The 15,073-nt window shown below is 44.2% G+C and overlaps 1 protein-coding gene across 2 annotated transcripts in view; it reads left to right on the top strand.

Annotated features, from left to right (window-relative positions):
• CLYBL (citramalyl-CoA lyase) overlaps window positions 1–15,073 on the top strand; it is a 511,709-nt gene that overhangs the window by 452,261 nt on the left and 44,375 nt on the right. The window lies entirely within an intron of this gene.

The raw sequence follows: 15,073 nt of genomic DNA, 5'->3' as shown, positions 1-15,073 counted from the left end.
TGTGCCTAACTGTGGAAACAGACAGCTGAAATGTCTGAGACAGCTTTTTGTATCTTTCCCCTAAACTGTGATAGTGAACAATCTTTGTCTTCATAACGTAATGAAGAACAGAGGCGCCAACAGGATAAAATCAATTTTTAAAACTTTTAAAATAGGTTAGGAGGCAGTGGTGGACTTATCCCCTGCAAGCAGACACAAAAACTGTGTATTCAAAACAATCAAATTTATTGGTACACTCCAGGAGTTTTTGCAACGCGTTTCTCAGGTATATTACCGCTGCCTCAGGCCATAAAAATAGGAGTACACAAAGTACAGTCTCAAGGTCACGATAAGCGCTTATCTTGACCTTGAGACCTTGATAAACGCTTATCGTGACGTTAAGACTGTACTGTGTGTACTCCTATTTTTTATTGCCTGAGGAAGCGGGAATATACCTGCGAAATGCGTTGTAAAAAACCCTGGAGTGTACCAATAAATTTGATTGTTTTGAATACACAGTTTTTGTGTCTGCTTGCGGGGGATAAGTCCACCACTGCTTCCTAAGCAATTTTAAAAGTTTTAAGAATTGATTTTATCCTGCTGGCGCTCCTGTTCTTCATTACGTTATAATGGATATCCACCCCTGTTGGAGGGGGATACCCCTTTCTTTCTCCTGTCTGCAGAGAGCGACTTCTTAATCCTGAGTGAGTACAGGATAATCTCCTCACCTGCCTGTACAGTGGTTACTTGGAGGTAAACCTGGTTTGTGAGTATATATTATACTCGTTTCATTTACCCAATTGTCAATACTTACTACACTATATTGGGTTTACATATAATCTTTGTCTTCAGGTCATTTGAGAGTGGTTTTGAGACCCCCGTGTTGCTACTCTTCAAAGAAAATTAAAAGAGCAGGGAAACGTACAATTGACCCCCTTAGCCTCCTTGGCAGTTCATTTTTTCCGCCAAGGAGGCTGCATTGCATTTTTTTTGTAATTTTTTTGTTGTTGTTTCATGTAGCTACCTGAGTGGTAGCTACATGAAACACCACTAGAGGGCGCATGTGTCCCTCTAGTCCGATCGTCGCCAGCAACAAAAGTAAACAGGAGATTGCGTATAGAACACGATCTCCTGTTTGGCTTCTCCTGTCGCCATAGCTAGGATCGGAATGACGTCAGCCGACGTCCTGACGTCAGACCCATCCGATCCAGCCCTTTGCGCTGCCCGGGAGTGATTGGTCCGGGCTGCGCAGGGCTCTGGCGGGGGGGCCCTATTCCGCCGCTGCATGCGGCCGATCGCCAATCAAGCTGTACGTGCGGCTAGCAAAGTGCTAGCTGCGCGTACAGCACTTTGCAGTACGGAAATCGCCCCACCAGGGGCTGAGATATCCTCCGCGGCGGCTTGCCCCATGTCCAGCACGGGGTTACCGCTAAGGAGGTTAAATACTCTTTCTCATTATTGGATTCTCCTGTGTATGTAGGTCAGGGGTCACTGAGCTTACCAAGCCAATTTGAGTTCCAATAATTAGTTCTAAAGGTTTTGGAATCATTAAAATCACAACAGTGCCCAAATTAATGCACCTGCCTAATTTCATTTAAACAATTATTGCACACTTTCTGTAAATCCAATAAACTTTATTTCACTTCTCAAATATCAGTGAGTGTGTCTCCTATATGATATATTTAACTGACATTTTTTATCGTAACAACCAACGATTTATACAGGAAAATCATGATGATTAACAAGATTGCCAAAACTTTCGCATCCCACTGTATGTATACAGTAGCAAAAAAAGTATGTGAACCCTTTGGAATTATATGGATTTCTGCACAAATTAGTCATAAAATATGATCTGATCTTCATCTAAGTCACAACAATAGACAATGACAGTCTGCTTAAACTAATACCACACAAATTATTAAATGTTTCCATGTTTTTATTCAACATACCATGTAAACATTCAAGGTGCATGTGGAAAAAGTATGTGAAACCCTAGACTAATTACATCTCCAAGAGCTAAATGGTCTGAGGTGTTAGCCAGCTGGAATCCAATCAATGAGATGAGATAAGTGATGCCGGTTACAGCTACCCCGCCTTATAAAAAAAAAACACAAACCAGTTTTGGGTTTGCTTTTTCCAAGAAGCATTGTCTGATGTGAATGATGCCTCACACAAAAGAGCTCTCAGAAGACCTACGATTAAAAGTTGTTGACTTGCATAAAGCTGGAAAGGATTATAAAATGATATCCAAAAGCCTTGCTGTTCAGTCCACGGTAAGACAAATTGTCTATAGATGGATAAAGTTCAGCACTGCTGCTACTCTCCCTAGGAGTGGCTGTCCTAAAGGTGGCCACTAACGGTCAAATTTCTAGTGAAAAATCGTTAGAGCGATCAGAAATTCTGATCAGATTGGTTGTAAATAATCTCCATTGGTGGACACAATCGATTATGAATGATTGAAAAAAATGTCGCCCGAATGAATTTTCGTCTAACCAAAATTTTGATTTTCTTGTTGGTGTGATAGATAGGAAGCAAAGATTGGTTTGTTGATGGTGTAGTGAACGATTTATTACAATATTTCACTTCCGATCAGAATTTCTGATCGCTCGAATGATTTTTCGCTAGAAATTGGACCGTTAGTGGCCACCTTAAGGATGACTGCAAGATGACTGCAAGAGCACAGTGCAGAATGCTCATTGAGGTGAAGAAGTATCCTAGAGTGTCAGCTAAAGACTTACAAAAGTCTCTGGCATATGCTAACATCCCTGTTAGCGAATCTATGATACGTAAACCACTAAACAAGAATGCAGTGCACGGGAGGATACCACAGAGGAAGCCACTGCAGTCCAAAAAAACATTGCTGCAGGTTTAAAGTTTGCAACAGAGCACCTGGATGTTCCACAGCAGTACTGGCAAAATATTCTGTGGACAGATGAAACCAAAGTTAAGTTGTTTGGAAGAAACACACAACACTATGCGTGGAGAAAATGAGGTACAGCACACCAACATCAAAACCTCATCCAAACTGTGAAGTATGGTGGTGGGGCATCATGGTTTGGGGCTGCTTTGCTGCCTCATGGTCTGGACGGATAGCTATCATTGATGGAAAAATGTTTTCCCAAGTTTCTCAAGACATTTTGCAGGAGAACTTAGGGTCATCTGTTCACCAGCTGAAGCTTAGCAGAAGATGAGTGTTGCAACAGGACAACAAACCAAAGCATAGAAGTAAATCAACAAAGAAAATACGCCTTCTGGGGTGGCCCAGTCAGAGTCCTGACCTTAACCCGAGTGAGGTGCTGTATCATGACCTCAAGAAACTGATTTACACCAGACGTCCCAAGAATATTGCTGATCTGAAACAGTTCTGTAAAGAGGGAGAGTCAAAAATTACTCCTGACCGTTGTGCACATTTGATCTGCAACTACAGGAAATGTTTGGTTGAAGTTATTGCTGCCAAAGTAGGTTCAACCAGTTATTAAATCCAAGGGTTCACATACCTTTTCCGCCTGCTCTGTGAATGTTTACATGGTGTGTTCAATAAAAACATGGAAACATTTAATTATTTGTGTGGTATTAGTTTAAGCAGACTGTGATTTTTTTATTGATGTGACTTCATATAATTCCAAAGAGTTCACATACTTTTTATTGCTACTGTATTTATATATACACAGGAAGTTTTGCTGATATATATATATATACAGTGTTCTCTCCAGGATCAATCAGCTGGGCGGAGCGCCGGGTAAATTTAATTACCACCCGGCTGGTGAGATTGCATGCCCAGCTGTCACCTTGCCCAAGTAGAATTAACTATTGCCCAGCTTATGACGCTGTGTCCCCTTCACCGTGAGTCACCTTCGTCGTGGACAAGTGCCCATCTGTCAGGATGCGCTGCTTCTCCTCTGTGTGGTGATTTAGAGCCGCGGCGGGGTGAGCCTGAGGTGCAAAGGCCAACGAGCAGTGGGAACTTGAGAGATACACACTGCCTGGACTCGCCGCCACCTCTCCGGACTCCTCCGTGGGTGGATTGTGTGATGCGTAGGAGAGAGACGGAAAAAAAAAGACGAACGGGCGCCAGACACAAACATAGGAGAGAAGGAAACAGAGGCGGGCGGGCGGGCGCAGGACACTGTGATTCGGGATTCTGGGAGAGGAGCGCGCACAGGCTGCAGCTGCTGATTACTTCTCACTGAGGTGGGCGGGAGGATTTTTCTCTCATCTCTTCGGCACGGATGGATTGTGTGGTGTGAGCCGGTCGGATGACTTTGCTCTCCTCGGTGTCAGAAGTAAAGTAGTGAAATTACCTCAAATGCGGGTAGTGGCGCGACTGCCGCTTCCGCGTCTGATGTCCCGGTTGTCACTGCTGCGGCATCTCCAGGCCTCCCAACGGTCCCTGGGAGGTCTGGTCTATCAATGCTTCATAGAAGGCAGCGCCAGCATCTTTATGGGCTGCGGAGACGTGTCAGACATCAGTCTGTCTTCTGATTGGCTGAGCCTTCTGGGCGGCTCGGTGAATTGCTGTTCGTATTTAAGGATGTGTGGGTCATTCACTCTGTTGTTGCTGAAACTTCACAGTGAAAGCTCTCAGACCTTAGTCAGATCCGTGTGTGCTTGATTCGGCAGGACCCCGGGGATTCACACTTAGCTCAGGAAAAATATTATATTGTTATTGATTATTATTGTGTATGACCTATTGCCTGTTCTTCTGACTATTCTTTGCTCTACCATTCTGTACCTCTGCCAATCTGATCTGTTGCCGACTTCTGCCTGAATACTTACCTTGATCTTGTCTCACGATTCTGTACTTCTGCCAATCTGATCTGTTGCCGACTATTGCCTGATTACTTACTTTGATTTTGCCTCTCGACTTTGTTCCTAACCGATCTGTTAACAACATTGCCTGTACGACTACGCTCTCAGTTGGTGATAGCCCCTGTCACTAAGGGCTATCACTTATACGTATTCCGGAATACTACTGTGCACCCAATCACGTGTGATCACACTTTAATAAAGTACTGACTATTGTGCTGATAGAGCTCGTTCTGTTATCAGATACATCACTGATCGTTACACTCGGTCAGTGAAGCGGGGATGGCGTCGGCTCTGTATGCCTGCACGAAGTGTCACCAGAGGTACCCTTTCGAGGAGCTCTCCTAGGGTCAGCAGGAGTAGGGAATCGCTCATCCGATTGTCAAATGCACCTACTGCTGATCAGAATTCCAACAGCATATGCAAGAAATGTGCCTGGGGGGGGGGGGGGTAAATGGGGGAGTCGTGCGATATTGCAGATAGTGTGCAAGGGCCACATATAATGATTATACTATATTAAAGGAAATGTCCTAGGAGTTAAAAAACAAAGGTTTACTTCCTCCAGTACCTGGCAGCCATCCTGTGCCCTCGCCGGAGCTCTGGTGTCCCGGGATCCCCTCTGTTGGAGATGCTGACCTAGGCAGGTCGGCATCTACTGCGCCTGCATAAGCCCCCCTGGTGTCCCTCACGCGGACACGCACTCACGCGGTCTGGAGCATTCTGCGCAGGTGCAGTAGATGCCAGACAGGCAAGGTCACCATCTGATACGGAGGAGATCTCGGGACACCGGAGCTACGGCAAGGGCACAGGACTGCTGCCAGGGACTGGAGAAAGCCCCGGGTAAGTACCGTATTTGTCGCCGTATAAGACGCACTTTTTCTCCCCCAAAAATGGAGAGAAAAAGTCCCTGCATCTTATATGGCAAAGGCAGGGAATCCCCAACATAATAACGCCCGCCGTTCCGAACCGCCGACCCGCCGCCATGTTGGGGATTCCCTGCCTGCCTTCCCCATGCCTGCCTGAGTCTCCTGGCCCCCCCCCCCCCTCCCAGATGGAAGTGTCAATAGCAGCGGCAACTTACCTTTGGCAGGCTCCTGCGCTGATCCTAGATCATTGCGCTGCCCTCCGCTAGCCTCCTCTGCCTCCCCCCTGCTTTTCTGGCCCCCCCCGGGTGAAGGAATAAGTAGCGGTAGCTTACCTCCGCAGTGCGCCCGCAATGACTGCAGACGTCCGTCTTCCAGGCACTTCTGGCTCTAGTGACCGGCTTTGAACTGCGCGTCATCAGTTCAAGCCGGCCACTAGAGCGAGAAGTGCCTGGAAGACGGACGTCTGCAGTCATCGCGGGCGCACTGCGGAGGTAAGCTACCGCTACTTATTCATTCACCCGGGGCGGCCAGATAAGCAGGGGGGAGGCAGAGGAGGCTAGCGGGGGGGCAGCGCAAAGATCTAGGATCAGCGCAGGAGCCTGCCAAAGGTAAGTTGCCGCCGCTATTGACACTTCCATCCGGGGGGGGGGGGCAGGAGATGCAGGCAGGTGGGAGGGAGGAAGGCTGGGGGAAGAGGACATATGGGGGGCACTGGAGGACATATGGGGGGCACAGGAGGACATATGGGCGGCACAGGAGCACACATATGGGGGCACATTAGGGCACACAGGACACATGGGGGGCAAATGAGGACATATGGGGGGCACAGGAGCACACATATGGGGGCACATTAGGGCACACAGGACACATGGGGGCACAGGAGGACATATAGGGGCACAGGAGCACACAGGAGGACACATGGGGGGCACAGAAGTACACATGGGGGGCACATGAGGACACGGGGGGCACATGAGAACACACAGGAGGACATGTGGGGGGGCACATGAGGACACAGGACACATGGGGGGCACAGAAGGACACATGGGGGGCTTATTAGGACACACAGGAGGACACATGGGAGGCACAGGAGGACACATGGGAGGCACAGAAGGACACATGGGGGCACAGGAGGACACATGGGGGCACAGGAGGACACATGGGGGGCACAGGAGGACACACAGAAGGACACATGAGGATATGGGGGGCACAGGAGCACACATGAGGACACACAGAAGTACATGTACAAGATGCTCCTGGAATATGGATGCACCAGGTTTAGTATTTTTTTTTCCCCTGGTTTTTGCCCTCTAAACCTGGGTGCGTCTTATATTCTGGAGCGTCTTATACAGCGCGAAATACGGTAGTTCTTTATTTTTTAACTCCTCGGACATTTCCTTTAATACATGATTATATGTGGCCCTTGCACACTATCTGCAATACCCCACGACCAATGCAACTGGAAAATAAATGGTAAAAGTGGACAGTGATAGACGAGTGTACGCTATGCTGTGGTAGTGCAGCATAGCGTGCTCTGGTAACTTTACTTATATATATATATATATATATATATATATATATATATATATACATATACATATATAGTATTTTCAGTGTGTTAATAAATTACAATTTATTTCTTTCCCTGCTTATTAAACATGGTAATGTACTTTCACTGGTATTCTACTCAGTCATCTAATCTAGAACACTCAAAATGTATCTGGGTCACTGTGTGATTCTTTTCTGGCTAAATTTTAAAGTGAATAGTTTTTTCTAGCCAAAATATGTATTAGCTTCTGTTCACACCTGCGCTCTCCCAGTAGGATGCTTGTCTCTCACTAGAATAGAATTTGGGAGAAATGGTTTCGTAGCACAGGATGCTGTTCTCATTTTGTCCCTAATAATTTGCTGTAGTATGAATTTAATTTTTGCTTTTTTTCTAAATTACATCTGGAACAGAAGCAAGGCTGTCTATAGGGTCTTCAAAACAGCAAAACATGTTTATTTTTAAACACTGATATTCAAAATGAAACATAAAATATTTAGAAGATTTGTTTCATTTAGTAATCACCATATTGTAATGTTTAGTGCGTATTTCAGCCTCTGATCTGAGTGCCTACTGGCTGCAATGGGAGAGTTTGTAACCCCATGCATGTCAGCATTTGCCACACAGTGCAGTAGCCGTGGCTGCCCTCAGATTTGCCTCCAGGAGTTGAGCATGTCCATTGTGCCCGCACTAAATGCTTATCGGTGCACCAGAGAAACTGACAGTTGGTGGATTCACTGCCTTCAGCTGCCCGCCCATGTGAAATGGCACTCCTGAAGTTAGAGGGGTATGGAGGCTTACCAATCTATTTCCTTTTAAACAATGCAAATTGCCTGGCTGTCCTGATGATCATCTGCCACTAGTACTTTTAGCCATAGACCCTGAACACACATGCAAATCAGATGTTTCTGATTGAATTATAACTAGATTAGCCACCTGCTTGTTTCAGGTGTGTGATTCAGACACTACTGATGAATGGAAGATCAGCAGGATGCCAGGCATCTGGTATTGTTTAAAAGGGAATAAAAATGTGCCTCTCGCTTCAGGTATACTTTAACCTCCCTGGCGTTATGATTATTTTCGGATTTAGGGTCTAAAAGCCATGCAGTTTATTTTACCAAGCTTACGTGCACTGTAGGTATGCTCTCCCTGTTGTAGTAACCAAGGGGTGAGCTGTGAATTTGCTTAAAGGGTACCTGTAGCCACACAAAAAAACCCATAAAAAGGCAGATTCACTAAAAGTAACGCACCCATCAGAGCAAGTTGTTTGAAGGAGAGCAAGTTAATTTTAGCAAGCGCTCACTATGCATGGTCCTGGCAGCATAGCTTGCACTCTTTAGTTACCAGGACCGTGCGTATCGTGCGCTTGTTAAAATTAACTTTTGCTCCTTAAAATAATTCACGCTGATGAGCACGTTACATTTTCGTGAATCTGCCTCATACTCACCTAAGATGATCCTCTCTGTGTCCCCTCATTTCCACCACCAAGTTCCCTGTTGCATCGGCCAACTGTAATTTTGAAAAAGCCTTCGGGTTTCCTTGAAAGGCTGCGGAAGTACTCGGGTCTTCAAGTACTTCTCAATGGTGTCATGCTGCGCACGCAGCAGGAGACGCAAAGCCACAGCCAGCAGGAAATTTGAACAGGGGACTGGCGAGGGGAGCAGGAGATCGAGAGACCCTTCCCTCTTCTTAGGCGAGTATGTCACTTTTTGTGTTTTACAGGGTACAGTTACCCTTTAACTTGTAAGTGGCAGATAGCAAATTAGACAGTAGTGTAGAAATAGGGAATGCAGAGGTTGCGACTGCACTGGGGCCCTTGGGCCGAAGGGTCCCCAAGTAAACCTCCCTCAATGGCAGTTTTAGCTCTTTATTGGTCCTGCGTTGGTATTGATCACTTCTATAGATGCTTTTAATAGTAGTAATCATTAACAAACTGTTCCCATCCCCTTCTTGTACCTCTAATACTGTGGTTGTCCTTGGCAGGTTTGGTGCGCCATATCAGTTGTCATGTATAGAGTGCTTGGAGGGCCCAATGTAAAACTTGCACCGGGGCTAATAGGCGCTTAGCTATGCCACTGAAATTGCAGATGCTGTCAACTGATCAGTTAGGCAACAGCTTTTAATTAACTAGTCACTGCTTAATTCACTAGTCTTGCATACTTTCTGGCTGATGGGAGATTTGCATGTTATCAGATTCACCATCATCGACTACCTGCACCAACTGTTGCATCTGGCAATTCCTCTTGATGAGGCTTACTATGAACATAGTCAAATTCAGGAGATGATCAAGTTAAAGTAAAATAATGGGCAAACCTGGTCAGATGGGGGTGATAAGCAGAACACTTTAGAAAGGTGTGGAAGAGCAAGAAGTAACCAAAATACTATGTATTCTAAAGGCCCATACCCACTACGCGATTTTTACAACAATATTGCTGACAACTGGTGATTTTTTTTTTAGCGACAATCAATCATTTCCACGCCCTTGTGACATGGGTACAGGCATGCGATGCTTAGCCGTTTAGAGGGGTTTTTTTCCTAGTTTAATCCAATTATTAAAAGGATGGGGTAATCCCCCCCCCCCTCCCCCTAACTCCAACTCCCCTATGGTGGTGCCTAACCTTAAATAACCCCCCACACACACACTTTTTAACCCTAAGGGCCCTTTTAGACTTAATCGGTTTCTCTCAGTTGTAACTGAAAGAAAACGGATTTTCAGAGTAATGTCCATGATTCCCTATGGCTCAGTTCCCACTATACGCGTTTTAACTGAAAGCTTCTTCACAATGTGCTGCTATGGAAAAAACACATGCCAACGCATACTAATGCACACCAACGCATTAAGTGTAAAAGGGCCCTAAACCTCCCCTTTGCCTAAACCTGCCTGCAGCTATTATCGGTGCAAAGTGCCCCGTGTCCTATGCAAACAGCGGATATGAATAGCAGGCACTTACAATTTACAACTGTGAAGACCAGTGAATTCTGGCAAAAAATGAGTACCAGACGAAGCAGGCAGAAAGGGCAATTGGAGACTTTTGTGATAATTGCCGGGATTGGCAGCTAACATTGGTAAAAAGGGCACCAGAGGCTCCTGATAAATGGGCACCGGAGCCGTGTGCTATGGAAAATGCAGCTACAAATCGCCTGCTATGAAAAGTGCCGCTACAAATATATTTGTAGCGGCACTTTGCATGGCGGCATTGGACACCTCCTTTTTTTACCTCTGTTAACTGCTAATCGCAGTAATCAAAATGAGTATATGGCAGCGCCCTTTGTCCGATACTAATTTTTTGCCAGAAATCACTGCACTTCTCAGTGCTGATGGTTCCAGCACCAAAAGCATTAGATTCAAGCTGTCACTACCGAAATACTATGTGCACAGATGGTTTTTGTGGTGGCAGAAGAGAACATGCAGGACACATGGGGTATATTCACTACTGGATGATAAAAAAATCATGTAGGCATATAGCCCACGGAAGTTTTGCCAATAGAGATGGCCTGAACAGTTTGCCAGTAGACATTTCCCAGCGAATTTCAGCTGTTCACGTTCTCGGCAAACTGAGAACATATGGCATGTTCGAGCCACCCCCTATACATCATCATGGAGCAAACTTTGACCCCTTACCTCACAGTCAGCAGACACATGGCAGACAATCAGCTAGCACCCCCTCTTGGACCCCCCACCCCCTATTAAAAAGCAGTTGCGGTGGCCATATTAGATTAATTTTCTGCTGGCTGCTGACTGTAAGTGAGAGCAGGGTCAGACTTAGGCTGCATTTCCACTTGTGCGGTGCGAATCGCCGCGGTAAAAATTCGCATGCGGATGCGAATTTCGCATGCGGGTCTATGTGAATTTTCATGCGAATTTGCATGAAAATGCACATGGATGACGATGTATGCGAATTTAACCATGGCAGTGCTGGTGCGAAATTTCCTATTAAATACATTGTATGCGATTTGCATAGCGGTATGCGATATGCGAATTCTGATGGCTCTGCCATGCAAATTTTCTCTGCACAGAAAAAGGCAAAAGGAATCCTGACAAGTGGAAACAGTCCCATTCACTTGTATTGTTATGAGAATTTGCATGCGAATTTGCATGCGAATTCGCGATAGTGGAAATGGGGCCTTAGAGGTAGGGAAAGCATTAGCTAGGCTGGTGTTCTTGTTCCTCACTTGCTGTGAAAGCACCCCAAACAGCCCTTTTGAGGGCTAGTACATCAGTTTTCTGTGTTGTTGTTTTTTGTGTGTGACACTCCACAGCCCACTGACACCCAGAGCTGTGCACAGTACTACTGCTATTGTTGCTTCATTAAGTTGCATGCACAGTACCACTCCAGTGCATTATTTGTAGGAATGTAATGTGATTTCTGCCCTTTAGGGATTAAAACCCGACTTTGCATCAACTCCGTAATTTTTGGTGGGACTTTTGGCATGTTTCCCGCACCGGCATGCCACAGCCCAGGTGTTAGACCCCTTGAAACAACTTCTCCATCCTTTTTGTGGCCAAAAACAGTCTTTGTAGGTGTTAAAATTCACCTGCTTATTGAAGTCTATAACGGGTTGCAGTGGCTGGACAGTGCAATGGTTAAGGGCTGTGCCTCTTACACAAGTAACCTGGGCAACCTGGGTTTGAATCTCGACACCTATTTAGTAGGAGACCTTGGACAAAACACCCTAATGCTGCTAACTGCCTACAGAGCATGTCCTAGTGGCTGCAGCTCTGGCTCTTTGAGTCTCAGTAAGCTGCTGCAGCTTTGGGTCTGTAGTAAGATGCAGCCAGCGACTGTGCAAACAGTGTGGAAGAGGGAGGCAGAGTAAAGCTGCAGAGGTGAGCTGCTGCAGCCTCTGGACTTTTCTGGCTGGTTGTTGTCAGGTTGCGTTCTGGTCTTCTAATGTCCAGTGTGTGATTCAGACAATACTGATGCCAGAATGATCAGCGGGAGTGCTGGGCAACTGGCATTGTTTAAAGGGAAATTATTATGGCAGCCTGTTTTTTTAATCAGATAATAGTGTAATTTAACCTGTTCTTTCTCTATGGATTTTTAGGATGGTATATGCAGTCCCTCTTGCCTCTCATAGCTTCAGTGTCAAATCAGTTCTGAACTAGAACCAGCTTTACTTTAGTTGTAATCCAGAACTTACTGGATCTGATTTCCATGCTATTTCTTTTTCTGTAAAATGTTCCTGACCTGGAAACAAATGCAGATTGTAAGCTGCATAATGGGTGTGGATCACATCCACATACTGTATATTGTTTTATTTCACCATCACCCCCAGCTGACATCAATTTCTTTTTGATATACTTAGCAGAGAATCTACTTTGAAAATGATTAGAATTCTCGATTCCATGTAATAACAGATATAGAGTATACCTTCTTCTTTGACAAGCACAATTAAGAAGATTTTAGATTTCTTAAAGCCTGTTCACTGGTGTGCTGTAATAAGAGATGGAAGAAAGCAAAAAGACAGATCAAAGACGGTTATCACAAGAAAACATATGCTTTCCAGCATCTTCATCCTAAAACCTGACTACTAGGCTAAATTCTTGTTACAGGGAACTTACAGTGCATGGATATTCTGCCTTGGAGTCACTGTACATCAAAGCTATAATTTAAAGCCAAACTTAAAGCACAGTTTTCAAATACATATAATATAAAGTTTATGTAAAAAACATGTTACAATTTTTGCTAAATAAATGCCAGCTGCATGAGTTCACAGCTTCTCATTTCTTTCTTGGCATTCCCAACTGCCTACACACTCCGCCCATTAAATCATGTCTGAAGACATGATTGGTTGTCAGTCAGTAGTAACGCATGGCTTCAGCAGACTGGGCAATGTCTCTCCCGTATTCATGCCCATGTGACTAAAGTCACATGCACACAATAGGTGATGAACATACAGCTGCCCCCACAAGGGCATTTAGCGAACCGCCATGGCAGAACTAGTGAAGCAGGTAGGTCATTACTTTTATTTTTGTATTTTGTTAATAAAACTTTTTTTGTAATAATCTTTGATGTGAAATTTAACATAAGGATCCCTGAAATGCACATATGTAAACTGCCTGACCTGGGGCTTTAATTTACAATTCTGCTGCATCAGTTCATCCCCATATGTTTCAATTGTTGTATTGTCACATGGTATTTTCCTAATTACCATTCCTTGCTAGAATTTAAAAAACCAATAGCAACCATGCTAGTTAAAAAAAACTTCAAGTTTCTTTATAGTAAGTTGTAGGTACAGAAACGAGCGTTTCAATGAGATTGGAAACAGTCTACGTTAATCTGAAATCAATGGCTTATTTGAACACATCTTAAGGTATTTCACTACATAGTAATCATTGTTATTGCAGCCTTGCTAACAGTGTGTTGTGGCTAGAAGTATAGCAACAAGTTTTGTCTCTTTTCTGGTGAATCTTAAAGTAGAACTACAGTAAAATCTAATAGCGTCCATTGCATAAACAAAATGGCATATAGCTGGGATCATTGAACTCTGAGAAAGACTTTGGAATACAGGTTAATATGTTGAGCAACCACATTTAATGCCATGCAGAAGCAGTTAAAGCAAGTTAAATTCTGGGATGTGTAAAACAGGTAATAAAATCACAAAATGCTAGTATACTACTTCTGTTTAAATAATTTGTGACGCCACATCTAGAGTTTGGAATATAGTTTTGTAATAAACTAAAGACATTGAGGTTTTAGAACCGGTACCAAGAAAGGAAACTAAAATAATCAGGTGTGCATGGTCTTATTTAACAAAGGAAGGTTAGACAAACTGGGCTTATTTAGCTTGTAAAAGAGACAACTAAATACATCCAAAGCTTGGCCAACTAGCTTTTAATGCAAAGGACAAGTGTGAATGGTCCCCTACACTCTGACCACTAATCAAGTAATGCTGTAAGCTGAAAGTATGATTAGTTCATCATACTGTACAGAATACATTTCAAGGGTGTAAACAGTAAACAACCTGATAGAGCCATGCATAGTATGTTATTCTTATCTCTCAAAGTAACACAACTGTTCAGTCTTTTTGAACCATGTACAGCGGGTGGCATCATGAATGAAAAATAAGTATTAATATTTGGCTAAAACAAAACAGTTACAATCATGTAAAAGCTCCACCCCTTACTGAAGCATACATGAATAAGGTATCCAAACAGACAAGAAATTGTTTGGTTTTTTTTTAGAAACACCGAGTAAAATATAGTGTGCAAAATGTAGCTTTAATTGAATGTCCATAAACAAGAGAGCTAGAAATAATATTGTCAATTTCGATTGTGCTGGCATCCTCCACAGTGCTTTGCAAAGTCACTGAGGCTCGGGGCCCACTACAAATGGATTTATGATTCCTGGAACCACTTGTGATTCAAAATTGCAAAATATTGCGATATTAAACACAATTCCCTGAGAGATCGTGATTTGGCAGCCATTGAATACGATTGCTCTGGGATCACTCCAGAAATGCTACATGTACCCCTTTGTGATCAATGCAGTAGAACCACTTTCATAGGGTTCCACTTTTTTCCAGCACTTGGCCGATCACCGGCAATCAGAAAGCACTGCAGGAAGCACTTCAATGTGCCACAATCCTAACTGCTGCCCATCATAGGAGCTCATAATCTTCTACCATAGTCATAATCTAATGTTCCTCTCATAGCCTAAGACCACTTTTGGTAAGAAGCCAATTAAATTACCAGTATTTTGGGGGCTGTGGGAGGAAGCCCAGAAGAAACCCGTGCTCAGGGAATACAAACTCCATGCAAGCAGAGTTCTTTCCTAATTTTGAAGCTGGGACCCTAGTGCTGCAAGGTGAGAGTGCCATCTACTATCTCGCCAAAGTATAAAAACAACAACCCACAGTTTGACTGATGACATGAAAG

This window comes from Hyperolius riggenbachi, chromosome 2, assembly GCF_040937935.1.
Source record: "Hyperolius riggenbachi isolate aHypRig1 chromosome 2, aHypRig1.pri, whole genome shotgun sequence".
Classification (NCBI taxonomy): Eukaryota; Metazoa; Chordata; class Amphibia; order Anura; family Hyperoliidae; genus Hyperolius; species Hyperolius riggenbachi.
The sequence above is the reverse complement of the archived record's forward strand: the minus strand, read 5'-3'. Positions and strand labels throughout refer to the sequence as shown.